Here is a 17,747-nt window from a genome sequence, read left to right on the forward strand (position 1 = left end):
AGGCGCCTTCACCTTCCTGGCTTGCATTACTGAGGTTCCAGGTTCTCCTGCTTGTACAGCCTCTCCAAAGTTAGAACAGAGGCTGGTTGTTCAGTTTGCACTGTACCTGTCCAGCATGCAAGAAGTGCTGTAACCTGGACAACATGGCACACACTTGGAATCTTCGAGTTTGAGAGCAGGAAGCCAGAGAATTGGAAGTCCAAGATCATTCTCAGCTACACAGCAGGTTCAAGGCCAGGCTGGGCTACATGAAGCTCTGCCCACTCCACCCTCCAAGTTACAAGTTCTGGAAGAAATTCCGTACAAAGCGAGGACTCAGATTCCCTCCAGAAGTGTGCCTTCTACATTCCTTCTGCCATTACCATACCAAAAAGATTCATGTGGCCGGGCGTTGGCGGCACCTGCCTTTAATCCCAGCACTCGGGAGGCAGAGGCAGGTGGTTCTCTGTGAGTTCCAGGTCAGCCTGTTCTACAGAGCAAGTTCCAGGACAGCCTCCAAAGCAAAGCAAAGAGAAACTCTGTCTCAAAAAACAAAAAAACAACAAAAAGATTTGTGGGACTTTGGAACGGTACTCCAGGAACCACCCTTGCTCCCCAGAATATAAATCCCCACAGATGGGGCTGAGGAGGTGGCTCAGCAGTTTAGAGTACTGGCTGCTCTTTCAGAGGACCCAAGTTCAATTCCCAGCACCCACGTGGCAACTCACAACAACTGTCTGTAACTCTAGTTCCGGGGATCTGAAACCCATATGCCAATGTACATAAAATTAATTAAAAAAATAATAAATCCCCACAGATGATGGCCCAGTGCCACTGAGATCTCAGTCAAAAGTGAAAGCAACAGCCCCCTTCTCACTTTTGTATTAAGAAACAGTTTATTCACAAAAATTTATATAACTAGAGTGTGAAAAATGATATAGATAGGTCTTAGGAAGTTAAATAAAAGACAGGTAAAATGATAATAGAAGTTAGAGTGAGAGATAGATAGATAGATAGATAAGTAGATAGAGATAAATAATTAGGTAGACAGACAGACAGACAGGTTTTTCCATTGTGAAATGGTTAAATTGAGCTCATTAATATACCTCACATTCTTAAAATGATGAGAATATACAACTGTATCCCCTCAGCTGTGAGTAGACAGTGTGTCACTAGTGACTCTCTCACTGACATACTGCTCAACACATCTGCCCAACTACCTCTTCCTCTCTAACTGAAACCCTTTCACTTGCTTCAAACAGGCGCTCACTATGTGTGTAACCCAGGCTGCCTCTGAGCTTGCAATCCTCCTGCCTCAGAACTCCAGATTGCTAAAGTTACAGACGTGTGCTGCCATGCCCACCTCCTAATTCCTCTCTGCTCCTTCCCACTCTCTCCTTTCTTGTGTTCGCCCTCCTCCCTGCTCCTCCCCACTATCTCTCTAATGGGGAATGTACTGTGTATGTTTATCTTATTGATTGTTAAATAAAATACTGTTTGGCCAATGAGACAGGAAGTTAGACAGGACTAGGAGTCAAAGAGGATTCTGGGAAATGTAGTAGAGAAGTGCTGATCCAGGCAGGAAGTGACATAGCAAGGAGACTCCTTTAAGCAAAGGAGAAACAGGAAGGGCCCCTTTTTTCCCGTTTGCCTTCTCCAGTGGCAGGAAGTGAGCCACCGGCAAGGAGGGACGCCAATAAGGCGTCCGATAAGATAAGTCTTATAAAACATATAGATTTATGATAATTAAGACTGAGCTAACAGATGAGGAATCCTAGTCATTGGCCAAGCAGCATTGTACCTAATATGTCTCTGTATTATTTTGTTCATCCACATGGCGGGCAGAACTCAGGCTGCTGGCGGAGACCGCCCACGTGGCGGTAGGGCTTGGGCAGCTTTTGGCAGAAAGATTTATCATAACAGGATGGTGTCAGAAGTGGGATGACCCCATGCCCCAAGGTTCCCAGAGAAAGAGGAAAACCTGCCACCACAGCCTGCCCTGTCAGGCCGCTGAGAGGCAACGGAGCAGCTTCCATATGCTTGTGCTGTCCCAGCGCTTCTGGAGTTTAGACTCGGCACTCCCAAGATGATAAAGGTAGATCCAGATAAAGAAAAACCTCTAAAGGTTTACACTACATTTAAAAATATATATAGGCTTGTGAGAGAAAAAATAACAGGAGGAAATAGAGTAGCCGGTTGTGGTAGCCAACACCGGTAGGATTTGCTAAAGGAAGCAGAGGCAGGCAGATTTCCACAGAGAAACCCTGTCTCAGAAAAAAAACAAAAAACAAAAGAAAGTAAAAATAAAGTAATAAAAAAAACACATAAAGATGAAAAGTACACAGAAAATTTAGATACTATATGCCATATTGTTGTCTTTAAATTGTTTGATTGCCGAGGAAAAAATTACTACTGCTAAAATACATTTGATTATAAATGCTGTTAAATTAATCCAACTTATACATTTTAAAAATGCTCTAACTTCAGGATTTGAGTTTAAGGACAGGCTACTTAAAAATAAAGGTTTTGCTTGTATTAGCCAAGCCTACTTAGGGGCTGGCTACATCTCTCCTTCCATGTCTCCATCCCTCCTCCCTGCTCCTCCCACTATCTCTCCTTCCATGTCTCCATCCCTCCTCCCTGCTCCCTGCATCCACCATTCTACTTTCTGCATCTACAAGTTCAATGATTTTAGTCTATAAACAGAATCTTTAGTGTAGCTTCAGACATATTTGAGGTAACCTCTAAATAACACCACCAAAAATTTGTGTGCTGTATCCCAAATAGTGTGCACTGACTGCCCTTAACTGGGGAATGTCCGCCTGTGGATCAGGCTCTTGTGTTGGCAGCTAAAGAAGCCAGAGACAGCTGGGGAGTTATTTTCTCCTTTAGTCACAGGATGACGGAGTTAATCTGGACAGGAACTGTGAGGGAGAGGGGGAGGGACAAATGCGTTCTGCTCTGACCAGAAATGGGCAAGGTGGCTGCCTCTGAACTCTCCCTTTTCTGTAGATGAAAAGCATACATAGCAAGGGTCCTATGCCCCACAGCTGGCGGGGAAACAACTGGATCCAACCACCAGCCCCTGAGGTGTTAGACAGGACCGGGTTTTTAATCAGTCTTACTGTTGCTTTTAGGAATCGTTACAAAACACTTTATTGGGATTGCATTGCTTCTAAAAGCTGAGCAATGCATAGAAAGCAAAGCATTGTTCTCCAGGTCTGAGGTCTGGCCAGGAGAATGGTTTGAAGATAATCCCTCTTGTTCATGACTGTTGAACTAAGTCAGACAGAAACTTGGATAGCTAGAGATTTTCTTTATAACAATGTCTGCAACTGTCCTGATTAGGAAAATACCTGGCTGGAAGGAGGGGTAACCTGGGAATTTTCCATTCTAAGATGGCCATCTTAGAACTTCCATAAAGTTGTAGGCCATTTTATAAATATGTCTATAAAATTATATACCTATACATATGTATATCTATCTGCACTTAATACATGTTAATAAAAAAAGCATCAATATACTATTTGTTTCATAGCCCACCCCTGACATTTGTTTAAAGAAGTTGGGGGTCAGTTATAATTTCTTCTACCAGACTTGCCCAACCTTGGCCCTCGGGACCACATGCCATGAACATGATCTAACACAAAATTGTAAAACTTAAGACCTTATAAGTTATTTCGCAATTTTTTAATATCTTCATTGTATAGTTCTCAAGCATGAGTTTTGGAGATGACAATATTGTATTGTGATGTCAGAAGCCTGGGCACACCTGTTAGACAATGCATATTTTCTAGATTGTTCTCTGGCTGTTGTGTGTCACAGTATTGTGGTCACTCAACATTGACTGCAAGCATTCTATGTGCCACATATGTGGTTTCTGTGATACTTATTTCACTTCAAAGGTGTGCTTGTTTTGAATAAATCATAGATGTGCTTCTCTGGGCTCCTACATAGTCTTTCTTCTCTGTCTGGAGTTGCTGCAGCAACAGATAAACATTTACCTCTGGTATATCTAAATGAGAAAACTTTAAGAATTATAAGCATAATTCTTAAAATACTTGTTAAATGTTTGTTTTTACTTTGTGCATATGGGTGTTTTGCCTGTATGTATGAATGTGCACCATGTGTGTGCAGTACCAGCAGTAATCAGGAGAGGGCATCAGATGCCCTGGAACCAGAGTTAATAAATGGTTGTAAGCTACCACGTCAGTGCTGCAAACCCAACCTGGGTTATCTGGAAGAGCAAAACATGCCCTTAACCACTGAGCCACCTTTCCACCCCTACACAATTTTAAAAACTGAAATCTAATGCTCTATTTAAACTATATGTTATAATTTCACTTTTAGTGTATGTAAAAAATAAAAATACATAAAAAAGACAAAAATACTGTGGGAAGGTGGAAGACTATTTCTCATAGCTTTGCAGACCATCGAGCACTAGATGGAACAGAAAGCAGGGCTGGCAGCTGCTGCACTCAGAAGAGAGGGCCCCACACCTGGCCTGGGCAGTATAGTAGAGGTGGCCCTGGTGGCATGGGTGAAGGAAAGTTGACCCCGATGGCATAAACTGGTCCCACCCCTTGCTAGCTGCCACAGGCAGGAGAGCTGACCCCACACCTAGCCTGGGTAAAGTGGGAAAGCTGGCCCTGGTGGCTCCAGTGTAGGAGAATGGGCAGGCTGACCAACTCAGCTACCACCAGGGCTTTGAGTTGACCCAACCCAACATCTACCACATCCATGAACTACCAGGGCATTGAAGGGGCTCATCTGGCAGAGCCAAAGCTACAAGTTCTCCCTGACACTGGGCAACAACAGGATATCTGAGAGCAGTTCCAGAGAGAATCCTACATCGAGAGTGTAGCAGGGGCGAGAGGTCTTGAACAAGACCAATTACTCATTACAATGAACATCTGTAAGCAAAGCTGTTTGAGCAAAGGGGTATGCTGTGTGACACACCGTGGCACATTACAGCATCCCCAGGGAGATTATTTTATCTTTATGTTTTATTACTATTTATTAATTCAATTTTTGTTTTCTTTGGGGGAAATTGCAAGGCTAGAGGGCATATTGGGAGGGATGGGGAGATAAGTGAGATTGTGGGTACATGATATGAAATTCACGAAGAATAAATAAGACCTTAAAAAGAAAGTAAGAGAGAGGGAGGGAGCGAGAGAGAGATTAAAAGAGGGAGGGAGGGAGAGAGGCTGTTTCAGGTATCTCAAGGCCTGTTCCCCAGAGATCCATTCTTCCAACTAGATCCACTTCCCAAAGGCTCCACAACGTCTCCTAAACAGCATCAGCAGATGGAGACCATGTGTTCAAGCACACAAGCATGGAGAGGGCGTTTCACAGCCAAAGCATAACAAATGCACAGGTATTTGTATGGCAGATGGATGTAATCTATATTGTCACTGCTCTTATTGTATTCAAATAGAAAATAAACATGCTGGCCTTTTTACTAACAACCTTGGGTCTCACCATCTAACCTCGGTCACTTTCACTCTCTGAAGTCTATTTACACTGAGAAGACATGACCAAGTATACTATTGGTGGCCTTTCTGTACTTGTTCTACGTTTCACTGGCTCACGGCTCTTCTGTATTCTACTAAATAATATCTCTAAGTTTTAAAATACGGATTTTTGGTGGAGTTTTTTAAATTTTTATTTTAGCATATGCATTTGCAAGTGTGGTGTGTGTGCATTTGAACGTGGGTATGATACTGCCATGACGTACATGTAGAGGTCAGAGGACAATTTGCAGCAGGAGTTGGTTCTCCCCTTACACTGTGGGTTCCAGGAATCAAACTCACACCATCAAGCTTATGTAACAAGAATCCTTACCCACTGAACTACCTCACTGGCCATGAAAGATTTCCTTTTCACAAGTGTCTTAGTCCACGTTCTATTCCTGAGAAGAGATGCCGTGACCACAGAAACTCTTGTAAAAGAAATCATTTAACTGGGGTTGCTTACAGGTTCTGAGGTTTAGTCCATTATCGTCTTGGTAGGAAGCATGGCGAGGGCAGGCAGACATGGTGCTGGAGAGGTAGCTGTGAGTTCTACATCTGGATCTGCAGGCCGCATGAAGAGAGAGTGGCACTGGGCCTGGCTTGAGCTTCTGAAACTTCAAATCCTACCCTACATTGTTATGATAAATCTTTCTGCCAAAAGCTGCCTGAGCCCCACCACCACGTGTAAGCTTTACACCAGCCGCCCGCCTGAGTTAGGGCCCAAATGAATACACAGAAACTTGTATTAGGTACAATGTTGCTTGGCCAGTGACTAGGATTCTCATCTGTTAGCTCAGTCTTAATTACCTTAAATCTATATATTTTATAAGACTTATCTTATCGGACGCTTTTTTGGCGTCCCTCCTTGCTAGTGGATCACATCCTGCCGCTGCAGCAGGAGCAGAGGGGAAAAGAGGGCCCTTCCTGTTTCTTCTTCTTTAAATATGAGTCCCCTTGCTATGTCACTTCCTGCCTGGATCACACTTCTCTACTACATTTCCCAGAATCCTCTTTGACTCCTAGTCCTGCCTAACTTGCTGTTTCATTGGCCAAACAGTATTTTATTTAACAGTCAATAAGATAAACATACACAGTACATTCCCCATCACTGCATGACACACTTCCTCCAACAAGGCAGCACCTCCTAATGGTGCCGATCCCCAGTGAACGAGCATTTAAATCTGTAAGCCTGTAGGAGCCATTCTTATTCAAACCACCCCAAAAGGTGCCATCATTGACATATTTTGCAGCAACTGGATTTATAGTGAATAAGCAATAGCTTTTCTCTTTTATGGTTTTTTTAGAAAGAAACAAAACCAAAAACTAAGTCCTGACTTTCAATCAGGATTTGTTTCATTAAACAACTCCTAGAAGCACTTACTGGGGATTGAGTGCCACGCACTGTCTTTTCCAGTATACCAAAGCGGCTGTCCCCAGTTGGCAGGCACCGGGCTAGTGGGTGGATAGAGAGTATCCATGAACGCATTCAAGGAGGGAAGCATCACGTGGCCCTGCACCATCCTTTCTTTCCCAGTGAGTAATGATATAAAATAAACCTGAGATTTGGATCCCAGCTTTTAAATGTCAACAGTGGGAACTTCAAAAGGGAAGATATTTTAAAATTGAGAGTCATTTCTTTTTAATTGAATGAATAGACTATCCATTCCAAAGGCATCTGAAAAAAAGAAGAGATGGCTATGAACTAAACTGTTTAGGTATGGCTCTAATGAGTCCCTGGAATCCTAAACACATCTGTGGGCTTGAAAGAGCTGCTGTCATGTGTATATGACAAATATATCAATCTAGAACATGGAATTTGTGAAGTTCACAGTCTGTTAAAACCCTCTTCACAGGCTGGAAGTGGTGGCTGGGGCCTTAAATCTCAACACCCAGGAGGCTAAGGAAGGAGGATTGGGAGTTCAAGGCTGGCCTGCCCTATGTAGAAAACTTTAAGAAGAAGATAGATGAACATGTGGAATGCTGGACGGACGGACGGACAGACAGACAGACAGACAGACAGACAGACAGACAGACAGGAGACAGACAGAGCTAGCAAGAAGAGGATGGCTAGAGGTAGAGGAATAGGAGGGATATTTTCTAACTGTCCACGGTTAGAGGCACAGTAGGGTAAGTATGAGTGACAATTGCTTAAATACTCCAAAATAGCTAGTAAAGAGAATGTTGAATGTTTCCAACAGTAAAAATGATGTATGCCTGTGATGACACACACACCAATCACACTGAAATGACTGAGCATTGCACACTATGCCCGGCCCGAAATGCCACATTTTACTCCCTAACCACATAGAATGACTATGGGCAGGTAAAAAAAAAAAACAAAAACAAACAAAAAAAAACTTCCTTTTATTTATTTGTTTGTTTGTTTATTTGTGATAAGGTCTTACTTGGAGTCCCTCTTGGCTTGTAACTTGTGATAACCCCGCCTCCCATGTCCTGAATGTTGGAATTATAAGCATTCACCACTGTGCCTTGTTTCTAGAAAGTACTCTATGAAACCTAGCCAGAGGTTCCAAGTTCAGAATTCCTGTTGAGAAGATAAACAAAACGTGTCATTTTTAGCATCTGTGGAGCCTGAGGAATCCCCACTTTTGGTGCCCTCTGTTTATAGCTCATCCATCCCTCTTCTGCACCCTCACCTTCCCAAACCCCAACCATTTATGAGTGGATATAACCATCAAATCGATGTCACAGAATCTTCACACTGGAAAAGGGGGATGATTCCCTGTGACACCCCATCATTTCCTATGACAGATCTGGTAACCAAGGGATCTGGAGCCCAGAGAGGCTTTTTCTGTAGATGGCGGGGACATGGGTGATAGATGTCCTTTGGAAGTGACATGCCTTCAGCAAGCATTGCTGCACTTCACAACTGCTCCCTCAAGTGAGGTCTCAACACAGCTTCTCAGTGTCATTCAGCATCGTACTGTGGACCACAGCTACCGTTAGGGAGGCTAAGGCAAGAGGGTTACTGTAGGCCAAGAGATGAAGGACAATGTAACACAAATAATATAAACCCAGAGACAGGTATTGGGGTTCAAACTGAAGATCAGAGAAGCAAAGTTGTTGGCCATGAGCTCCTCCTCTACAGGGCTGTCCTGTCCCAAGCACGGCTAGAGAATAAAGTTCTGAGGCTAAATACTGAATGTCCTGCTCCTATCTTATATACCTCTCTAGAGCTGGTATTAAAGGCGTGGGATCCCAAGGGCTGAGATCTCCTTTGTGTGAGCTCTGTTTCTCTTTTAGACTGGTTTACTCTAATGTAATCCAGGCTGTCCTTGAACTCTCAGACATCTATCTACCTTTGTCTCCTGAGTCCTGGGATTGAAGGTGTGTGCCAGCAGTGCACAGTATCTATCACTGACTAGTGTGGCTACTGGAAGTAAAGGTGGGCATCACCATTGCCTGGCTTGATGACTGTGGCTAGCTTTGCATTTTGATCTCCAATGGCTTTATTATATAATAAACAACATGTCACCACAGGACAACCTGGACATTTTTTGAAAACCCAAACACACACACACACACACACACACCACAGTCACATGACAAAAGTCTGGACTATTTTTGCTTTGTCTAGGGGTCTTCACTTCTTTGGCATGGATTCCCAAGGCTCCTCTTTCATAGGGCAGGAGAAGAGTCAGGATGCAGGAGTTGAGCTACCCAGTTTCCCTCCTTGAGAAGAAAAGAATTCTCCACAGTCAGAACTGTCAACTCTGCTGAGGGAGCCTGGGTTTTGCATATGTAAGGCAAGACTTAGTACCTCCTGTCTGTCCATAGTTCATGAACTCCAGGGGACTCTCCCACCCTCACTACCATTTTCTCTGCCTTTCTGATCCTCATGTGTAGAGTTCCCCCCCCCCCTGCATCCTTGGGTTCTACTTCTTCCTTAGTTATTGTTCTATTGTGGTGAAGAGACGCCATGTCCAAGGAAGCTGAAAAAGGAATGCATTATTTAGGGGCTTGATTACAGTTTCGGAGGATTAGTTCATGACCGTAATGGCAGGGAGCATGTTGACAGGCAGGCAAACATTTCACTAGAACAGTAGCTAAGAGCTTACTTACATCCTGATCATAGGCAGCAGCAGAGAGAGAGAGCACAAGACTAGGCCTCTCACGAGCTTTTGAAATCTCAAAGCCCTAGTGACACAGCTTTTCCAAAAAGGCCACACCTCCGAATCCTTCCCAAACAGTTCCATCAACTGGAAGACCAAGGATTCAAACATACAAGCTTACAGGGGCTATTCTCATTCAAACCACCACTTTATCCTTGTATGAAAACTATAATTTTACTTTTGCATATTAAAATGATAGTTTAAATACATCTGTACTGAATAGGGGCAGAAGTTTCTCCCTTCTATCATTATTCTCCAAACAATGCGGTATAGTTAGTTTTACAGCTTTAGTTACTGTATACAAGTAGCCTAGAGATTACTAAAGTATACAAGAAGGGTAATTAGCATGCAAATATTATAAGATTTTTATATACTTAAGGATCTGAGTATTGTATATTTCATATACTTAAGGATCTGAGTATAGAACCAATCTCCCGTGGATACCACATCAGCTCAGTAAAAGGGAGATATGAACATTTTATTTTGAGGTTGATTGTTTGTGGTGGTAATGGTGTGTGTGTGTGTGTGTGTGTGTGTGTTTAAATGTCCATGTGTGGGTGTGTATGTAGAAGCCAGAGGACAGACTCAGTTGTGATACATTCCTCGAGAAACACCTCCCAGTTTACAGTATCTCACTGTCTTGGATCTTAACAAGTAGGTTAGGCTGGTTGGTCAGCAAACCTCAAGGATCTTCCTGTCTGCCTCGGCAGCCCCAGGATTACATGCACACCTCACCACACCTAACTCTCTTATACGGACTTGGAGACTTAGAAGCCAAGCATTTTATCAACTGTCTCCTAGCCCTAACTCTCAATAACATAGACCCAAAAGTAGTCATAGATAATGAGGTATCTAATTTTGTAGTGATCATTTGTCGTACAATAAATTGGTAGTTCTCATTCTTTCTTATTTCTATAAAATGTACTGATTAGAAAAAAAGCCATCCAGGCTCCTCGGTCCAAATCTCAGGCAATATTATTCTATGATCTTGAGCAAATAGCTAAACTTTTCTGTGATGACTTCTTCACTTACAAATGGAGAAAAATAACAGCACACAAGTCAGGAAGCTGCAGAGTTAGTGAATATATAAAATACTTAGAACAGGTGATGATAGTCTAGGCACATGGTAATGGCTTAATATTTTTTGTCAATTACAGTTCTTTCTTAGTATCCCAGGGCCCTTGCACACACTCTCACCCTTGAATTTCAATTCCTTACAACAAATTGTGCAGAATTTGCTTATAACTTAGTGTACTTTGTTTGCTTCTAGTACCCAGTCAATGAAAACAACACAGAAATAATTGCCATACAGTATTGCTTAGAGATTAATGACAATAAGAACTGTGTACGTTCCCTGCACACTTTTTACTTCAGAGACTGTAAACTTGAGGCTGGTTGGATCCTTGGATGTGGAAGCTATGCAGACAGAAGGCCAATGGCATTGGTATTCGGCATGCTTACTGTGCTGCATTCTGGGTACCCAGGATGTGAACAGCACAATATAACCTCAACTATTTGTAGAACAAATGTTCTCGAGCCGTCTGCTGGTATAAATGCCTACTGGTAATTTTCCACTGGGAATTTGTTAAAATAAAACACGAAGTCCTATGGTACACTGGCAGCATACTCTTTCGGTCTTTTGACTCCAGAAAAGGAGTGTTAGTGGAGCGACATCGTCATCTTTTTTGCTTCCTTGGGAACCAGGAAAAGCCTTGGGGAAGAACTGTGCTTATTGTATGTTTTCTATTTGTCTGGGAGAGACCTTACCAGTGGAGCAAGAGAGATTTCCATCAAAAACCAAGGACCAGTGATCCTGTCATGGATCTTAGCATCTCTGAGGGTAGAACAGGGTCACAGAGTGATCTGGTCACCTAGAATAGAGTCATTTGGGGGAACACTCTGGAATGCAGAGGCCCTCTGTCTGCATGGGCCATGTGACTGCTGCTTAGATGACACTAACTAAAAAGACTCACTGGTTTCCATTTAATACACTGTTACAAGGGGAGAATTTTTCACCAAGCAAGTTCAACAGTGGTTAGCATCTTACCAATCAGTCAACAAATACTGTGGAACCTGCCAGCGTTGAATGTACTCACCTTCTGAAAAACATACATGGACCTACTACCAGATGCCAGAGCATTACAATATGAGAGATGATAAATCAGGGGAGTCCAGAGTGGCCCAGCCCTCTAGGCTGGGATCAGTGTTCTTACTGAGAGGAGGGAGATCCACAGATAAAGGTGTTTGCTGCCAAGTCTGTTATCCTGAGCTCCATGTCTGGGACACACGTATTGGAAAAAGAAAACCAATTCCTGCAAGTTGTCTTCTGACCTTCACATGTGTACTGTGGCACATGATTGCAAAAATATGTACACAAAATAAGTAACTGTAATAACATCTTTAAAATGAGGCTTTGGGAACACTCATCCCTTTTGATCCTTGACCCTGAGCAGGCACACTGTGTGTCCCCTTTGGCCCTCTGCCTTCTGCCATGTGAGCAAGGGCTCCAGCTTGGAAGCAGTGAGCTGTCAGCAGAGCAGTCTCTTGAGTCTTCCACTTCCCTGCATCCTACGTCCAGGACCATGAGAAATAAATATCTATTATTCATAAACTACCTAGTGGGATATGTAGTCAAGTCAATCTCAGGAGCTCAATTACAGCAACAAACAGACTAAGACCAAGTCTCAGGAGATTCTGGAAACCACAATGCTCACTGGGGTGTGTGTGTGTGTGTGTGTGTGTGTGTGTGTGTGTGTGTGTGTGTGTGTGTAGTTGCTGTGGAGGTTAGAGGACAGTCATGGGGTTTGTCCCTCTTTATTTTGAGACAGGTCTCTCACTGGTCTGAAGTTCTACAAATAGGGTACTCTGAGTGGCCAGCAAGCCATGGGGAACTCCATGTCTCTGCCTCTCCAGCCTGAGATTACACTGTGCACCACCACACCCAACATTGTAAGTGGCATTTAAAGATCATGTTCAGGTCCTCAAGCTTGCAGGACAATCACTTTACCAAATGTGGCCTCTCCTCTGCTCTACCAGGCTGAGTTTCAAAGTGCTGGAATCATCTGCTGTGTTGAAATTCACAGATGAGTTCATTCAAAACTTGTGCCCTATATAAAGAAAAAGATTCCACAAGTTCCATGTTTGGGGCTCTTCCCTTTCCCTATGACAAAGGGATGAAACTGAAAACAAGAACAGAGGACAAATAAATGTGGAGATAGAAGAGACTGAAGCTGTCAGAATTCTCATCAGCTTCCTTGTAGAGAGGTCATTCACTCGGGACAGAGGCAGGTTTGGGTTGGAGTCTCAAGGTAGGTCAACAAGATTTAGGAAGCCCTAGCTCAACCCTCTCTTCTTCCTTGCAGCTCCATCCCTGTCAGAACTGATTCTGTCTGAGAACATTATCAATGAAGAGGGCTCAGTGATGCTTCTGTGGACACAGCATTGATCCCAGATCTCTGGTTCCCAGGGCTAACTGGGAAATGTGGACCATCATTTTAGAGTTATGAAGAGATAAGACTCCTAGGTGGTCTGTCCATTTGTGACACACTGCACACCAGTAGGAGGGACTAAGTGGAGACCCACTTCACGTGGGTCTTACAGTAGGCGGTCTAAGTGGGAACCATGGCAAATATTGCCCCCATATGCTGTTTCTTTCTGGTCTTGGGAAGCACCACGGATTGACCATCGCTATCTCAACTCTGCTCTTTAAAAATCATTAGCAGTCTCCCAATGTCAATCATTGAGGGTTTAACATCTTTGGGTAAAATTGAAGGCCTCCATGCATCAACTGAGCCTGCACTCCTTCCACGGCCCTCTAATCCAGCTCTCTTTATGGTCTGATCTACCCTTCCCTCCCTCCTCTCCGTTTCTCTCCCAACCCCTCATGTACTGAAACAGGATATCGCATCATCAGCCTAGGGTGGCCTCTAACTCAGTATGTAGCCTAAGCGAATTCAAACTTGTAGCCATCTTCTTGTCTCAACCTCCTAAGCTCTGGGACCATTCTCTCTTCAGTTCTTGCTTCTACCTACAAACCTAGCTTTCACTTATGCTAGAAAACATTCCTGGCCCTCTGGACCCAAATCAGTCTCCTCTCATCTATGCTTCCAAGAGCTTTCCCATCATCTTCCTCACTCTGTGCTTACATCTACATTATAAATTCAGTGACAGAATCTGTGCCTTACTCCATCCTATAATCCATGAGACATCATATTCCAACATAAAATCTGCCGTCAGGCCTCTGTATACATGGGCCTTCCATCTGTGGAGTTAACCAACTATGGATTTAAAATATTGGGGGGAGGAGTTGATCATGCTGAACAGGCTTCAATGGCTCTTGTCTTTGCTGCCCTGCAACAGTATATTATAATGACTCTCTACATATTTACATGCCATTTATATTGTATTGGGTACTGTAAGTCAGCTGGACATGATCGGCATGCAGGAAGCTTGCAGCAGTATACAAATGCTATGCCATTTTACAAAGCAGCCTTACACATCTGAAGGTCTTGGTATCTGTTGCAGGCCCTGGGCCAACTCCCCAGACACAGAAGGATGGCTGGGTGAAGTGAAAAGAATACTTCTGTTGGTAATTCAGAAGTTGGTGCTTTGAAAACGTATTCACAGGTATGATGCATGCCTGTAATCTCAGCCTTTAGAAGGATTGTCATAAGTTTAGGGACCGAGAGTTTTATATACAACAAGACCTTGTCTCAAAAGCCAAGTATATGTGTGTGTGTGTGTTCATTCAAGTACACACTTGTAAATAAATAAGTACCCATGCTAGAATTGATTGTGTTTTCTGCATTCATGAAACTCAAAGCTCTGAATACATATATAAGCCACACATCTATCCATTCACTCACTCATTCATTTGTCATTCAACACAGATTTACTGACTGCTACCCTATGCAAGGCACACACGAGGGATAAGAACACCTCCAGCTCTGGCTTCAGGCTGTGGTTCACAACCTCAGGTCCAGGTTTACATCACTGTTTCCCTTTACTCCAGACAAGAGAGAGTGAAGAGGTGCTTGTCCCCAGAACACCATTGTTGGCCAAGAATAAGGAGTGCTAGGGACGGCTTCACAGTTGTGGGCTTTTGATGGCACAGAGAGCTGAGTTAAATGTGACTTGAACATTGCCAGGGAACACGGACTTTGCCAGATTCCCCCCTTAGCACACTGTTTTGTTTTAAGAATACCTGTAGGGGCCATGCACACTCTTAATCTCAGCACTCAAGAGGTAGAGGCAGAAGGATGCCTATGAGCTCGAGGAGATTCTGATTTACATAGTAAATCCCAGGCCAGAGGACTACTTGCACTGAGACACTGTCTCAAAAATTACACAAAGAAGACAGTCAGCTATTACAGTTCTCCCTTTCCCGCTCTCTCTCTCTCTCTCTCTCTCTCTCTCTCTCTCTCTCTCTCTCTCTCTCTCTCTCTCTTTCATCTGCACTTTTCCCCATGGCATTTGTCCAATGAAGAGCTTCATGTCCAGTGTTCCAGACTGAAATAACCTCCCATGAAAATTGAAAATCAATCCTTTCTAGCTAATTATGCTAACTGGAGAGGAAAGCTCCCAATTTTCTATGCATGGACCATACATATAGAAGGGGCGGTGTCTACAAATAAACAGTTGCAGCAGTAGGTTGGCCGGGGTTGTATTTGTTTCTAAATAATCAGATGACTTTTTAAAGTCGCTGTATATAAGTTACTTCTGAACAGCATTGTAAGGGAGTACTAATTGCCCTGGATCTACAAACTATCAAACGAGATAGATGCGTCTGAACCCCTTTATCCCTTTCTTCGAGTTAGAGGACACTCGAGTTTACCTCATTCTCCCTCTCTTTGCTTGGGTCACTGTGCATCCCCCAGCCAGGAGTCACTAGACCTTTCCAGACCTCTTTGCAAACCTGCAGGAGGAGGCGAAGGCATTTCCTGCTGGCACCGGCCAGCGCCTCTGCCCTTCCATCTCTCTTCTCCCAAGGCCCATCTGCGCCTCCTCTCTGCTCCCTTCATTGCCACCCCCGCCCTCAGCTGGGCGCTCCCTGCCCCTCCCGCACGCGTCTGTATTTGGAGCTGCCGGAAGCCGCGGGCGACTCTCCCCGCGAGCAGCGTGACCGGCTCAGGCGCCCGTGCAGGGGGGAGGCGGAGGCAGCGCAGGGCCTGCAGGGAGGAGGGCTCCAGTGGCCGAAGCCGACTTTGCATCACCGAAGCCGGGACCGGGGTTCCGCAGCAGGTCAGACTGGAGCGCGGGGGACCAGGGGAAATGGAGTGGGGCGGGAGGGGGCGGGGGGCTTGCTTGGGCTCCGGGCGGGCGCTCCCAAGTTGCGCGCCCCGGGTCGGGTGGGAGATGGCCAGGAAGCGGGGAAGAAAGGCTCAGGGACCTGCGGCCACCCAGATGTGAGGACTCCTCGGGATGGGAGGACCCGAGATGCCGGCAATCCGGTGCCAGGGCTGTCCTCATCTGGGTCAGTGTAGCCCAGCGCTCCAGCTGCTCGCCTGGCGCTGAGCACCGCGAATTCCGGGCTGGAGGGCCACCCATAGCTTGCCAGCCGACAGCCACCGCACACTGGGGCGGTCTAAGTTCGAGGGGTCTCCAGTGCTCTGCTCTGAGCCTTCCAAGGGTCCCTGGGTAGGTTTCATGAAAATGGATCTTGCCAGTGCCACCTCTATCCGAAGGTGCTGGAAGGGAAGAGACCTGGCTTCTCTGCAAACCTGACTCGAGGCCATGAGTCACTTCTAAAAAAATGCAAACGCAACTGAGGCTTTGAAGGGACCGCTCTGAAAATGGTACTCTGCAGCTGCTCTCTGACTGCCCCACAGGGGCTTGTTTGTGACATCAGCAATCTTGTCATCACCTTTAGGCTGATGGTCTGCCATGCACATGAGAGTATTCTCATCAGCACCACAAAGAGGCTGCGCCTTAGCAATATCGGAATCCATGCGTTCTTTAAGTGACTCTGTTTTTAGGATGTTCAGGACGTGGTATTTAGAATTAGGTCCAAAAAGGGCAAGTGGAGGTGAGCATTGAGCAGCCAAGATAAGGCCGTTGCCTATGAAGTCAGGAGAATTCAGAAGTCCAGAAAACTTAGGATAAAACTTAGTTTATCAGAATTGCTTGCAGATCACTGGCGTTTGCTGCCTGTGTCAGTTTCATTTGTTTGTTTGGCTGGTTGGTTTGTTGGTAGACAAGAGCCTCACTATGAAACTCCTACTCCTACTTCAGCCTCCAGTGTTGAGATAACAGGTATGCACCAATATCTCTAGCTTGTTTGCTTTCTGAGAGGCAGAATCTCACTCTGTACCTAGTCTGGCCAGATACCCGCCATTAGCCCAGGGTGACCTCAAGCTCACAATCATGTTCCAGTCTTCTGGTGGCTAGATTCCTGGTGTGCATGTCCACACCTGGCTAGATATCTTTCAGTTTGGGGAATTTGCCTCAGAAGTCTTGCTGACACAGCTGGGACCACTTCGTGTTAGGTTGCAGTGGTGTTTCCATCTTAGGACTGATTTTCTGGTTGCTGGGGTTTAATTAGAACACGAGCCTGCTTCTGGTGGTGGTGGGGTTCTGATAGTTCCGTTAGCTCTACATGGTTGTGGACTGAGACCACGTTAGAGAGCACACGGTTCTAGACTGAGATCACCAACCGCTGGTGGAAATAATCAAACCAATAGCTTGAAGCTAGAACATGCTTTCTTGACAAGACTGCACGTTGTTTTCAAGACAAGACTTACTTCTCCATGAATCCTCAAATCTGAAAATCATTAAAAAGTAAGATCAAGTGATGATGTAAGGATGAAGAGAAAAAGAAGCTGACTGTGAGAAGTCTTGACAATTACCAACTGGTCTTGCAAGCAGGGAGTAGGTTTTCTCCTCTTGTCTTTGAGACAAGGTGTTTTTTGGCTTGTTGCTGGGACATGGTGTGGAATTTGCTATACTTCCTGACTGAAGAGGCTTTGCAGCCCATGTAGTTTGTTGAGTAAGTACTCAGCATGGCTGTTATAAGTCAAAAGTGATCAGGGAGGGATGGGGTGTGGTTGGGACATGGCTCAGCAGTTAAGAACACTAGCTACTCTCTTCCACAGGACCTGGGTTCAGTTCACAGCACCCTATGGCA

The sequence above is a fragment of the Cricetulus griseus genome, chromosome 3 (assembly GCF_003668045.3).
Source record: "Cricetulus griseus strain 17A/GY chromosome 3, alternate assembly CriGri-PICRH-1.0, whole genome shotgun sequence".
NCBI lineage: Eukaryota > Metazoa > Chordata > Mammalia > Rodentia > Cricetidae > Cricetulus > Cricetulus griseus.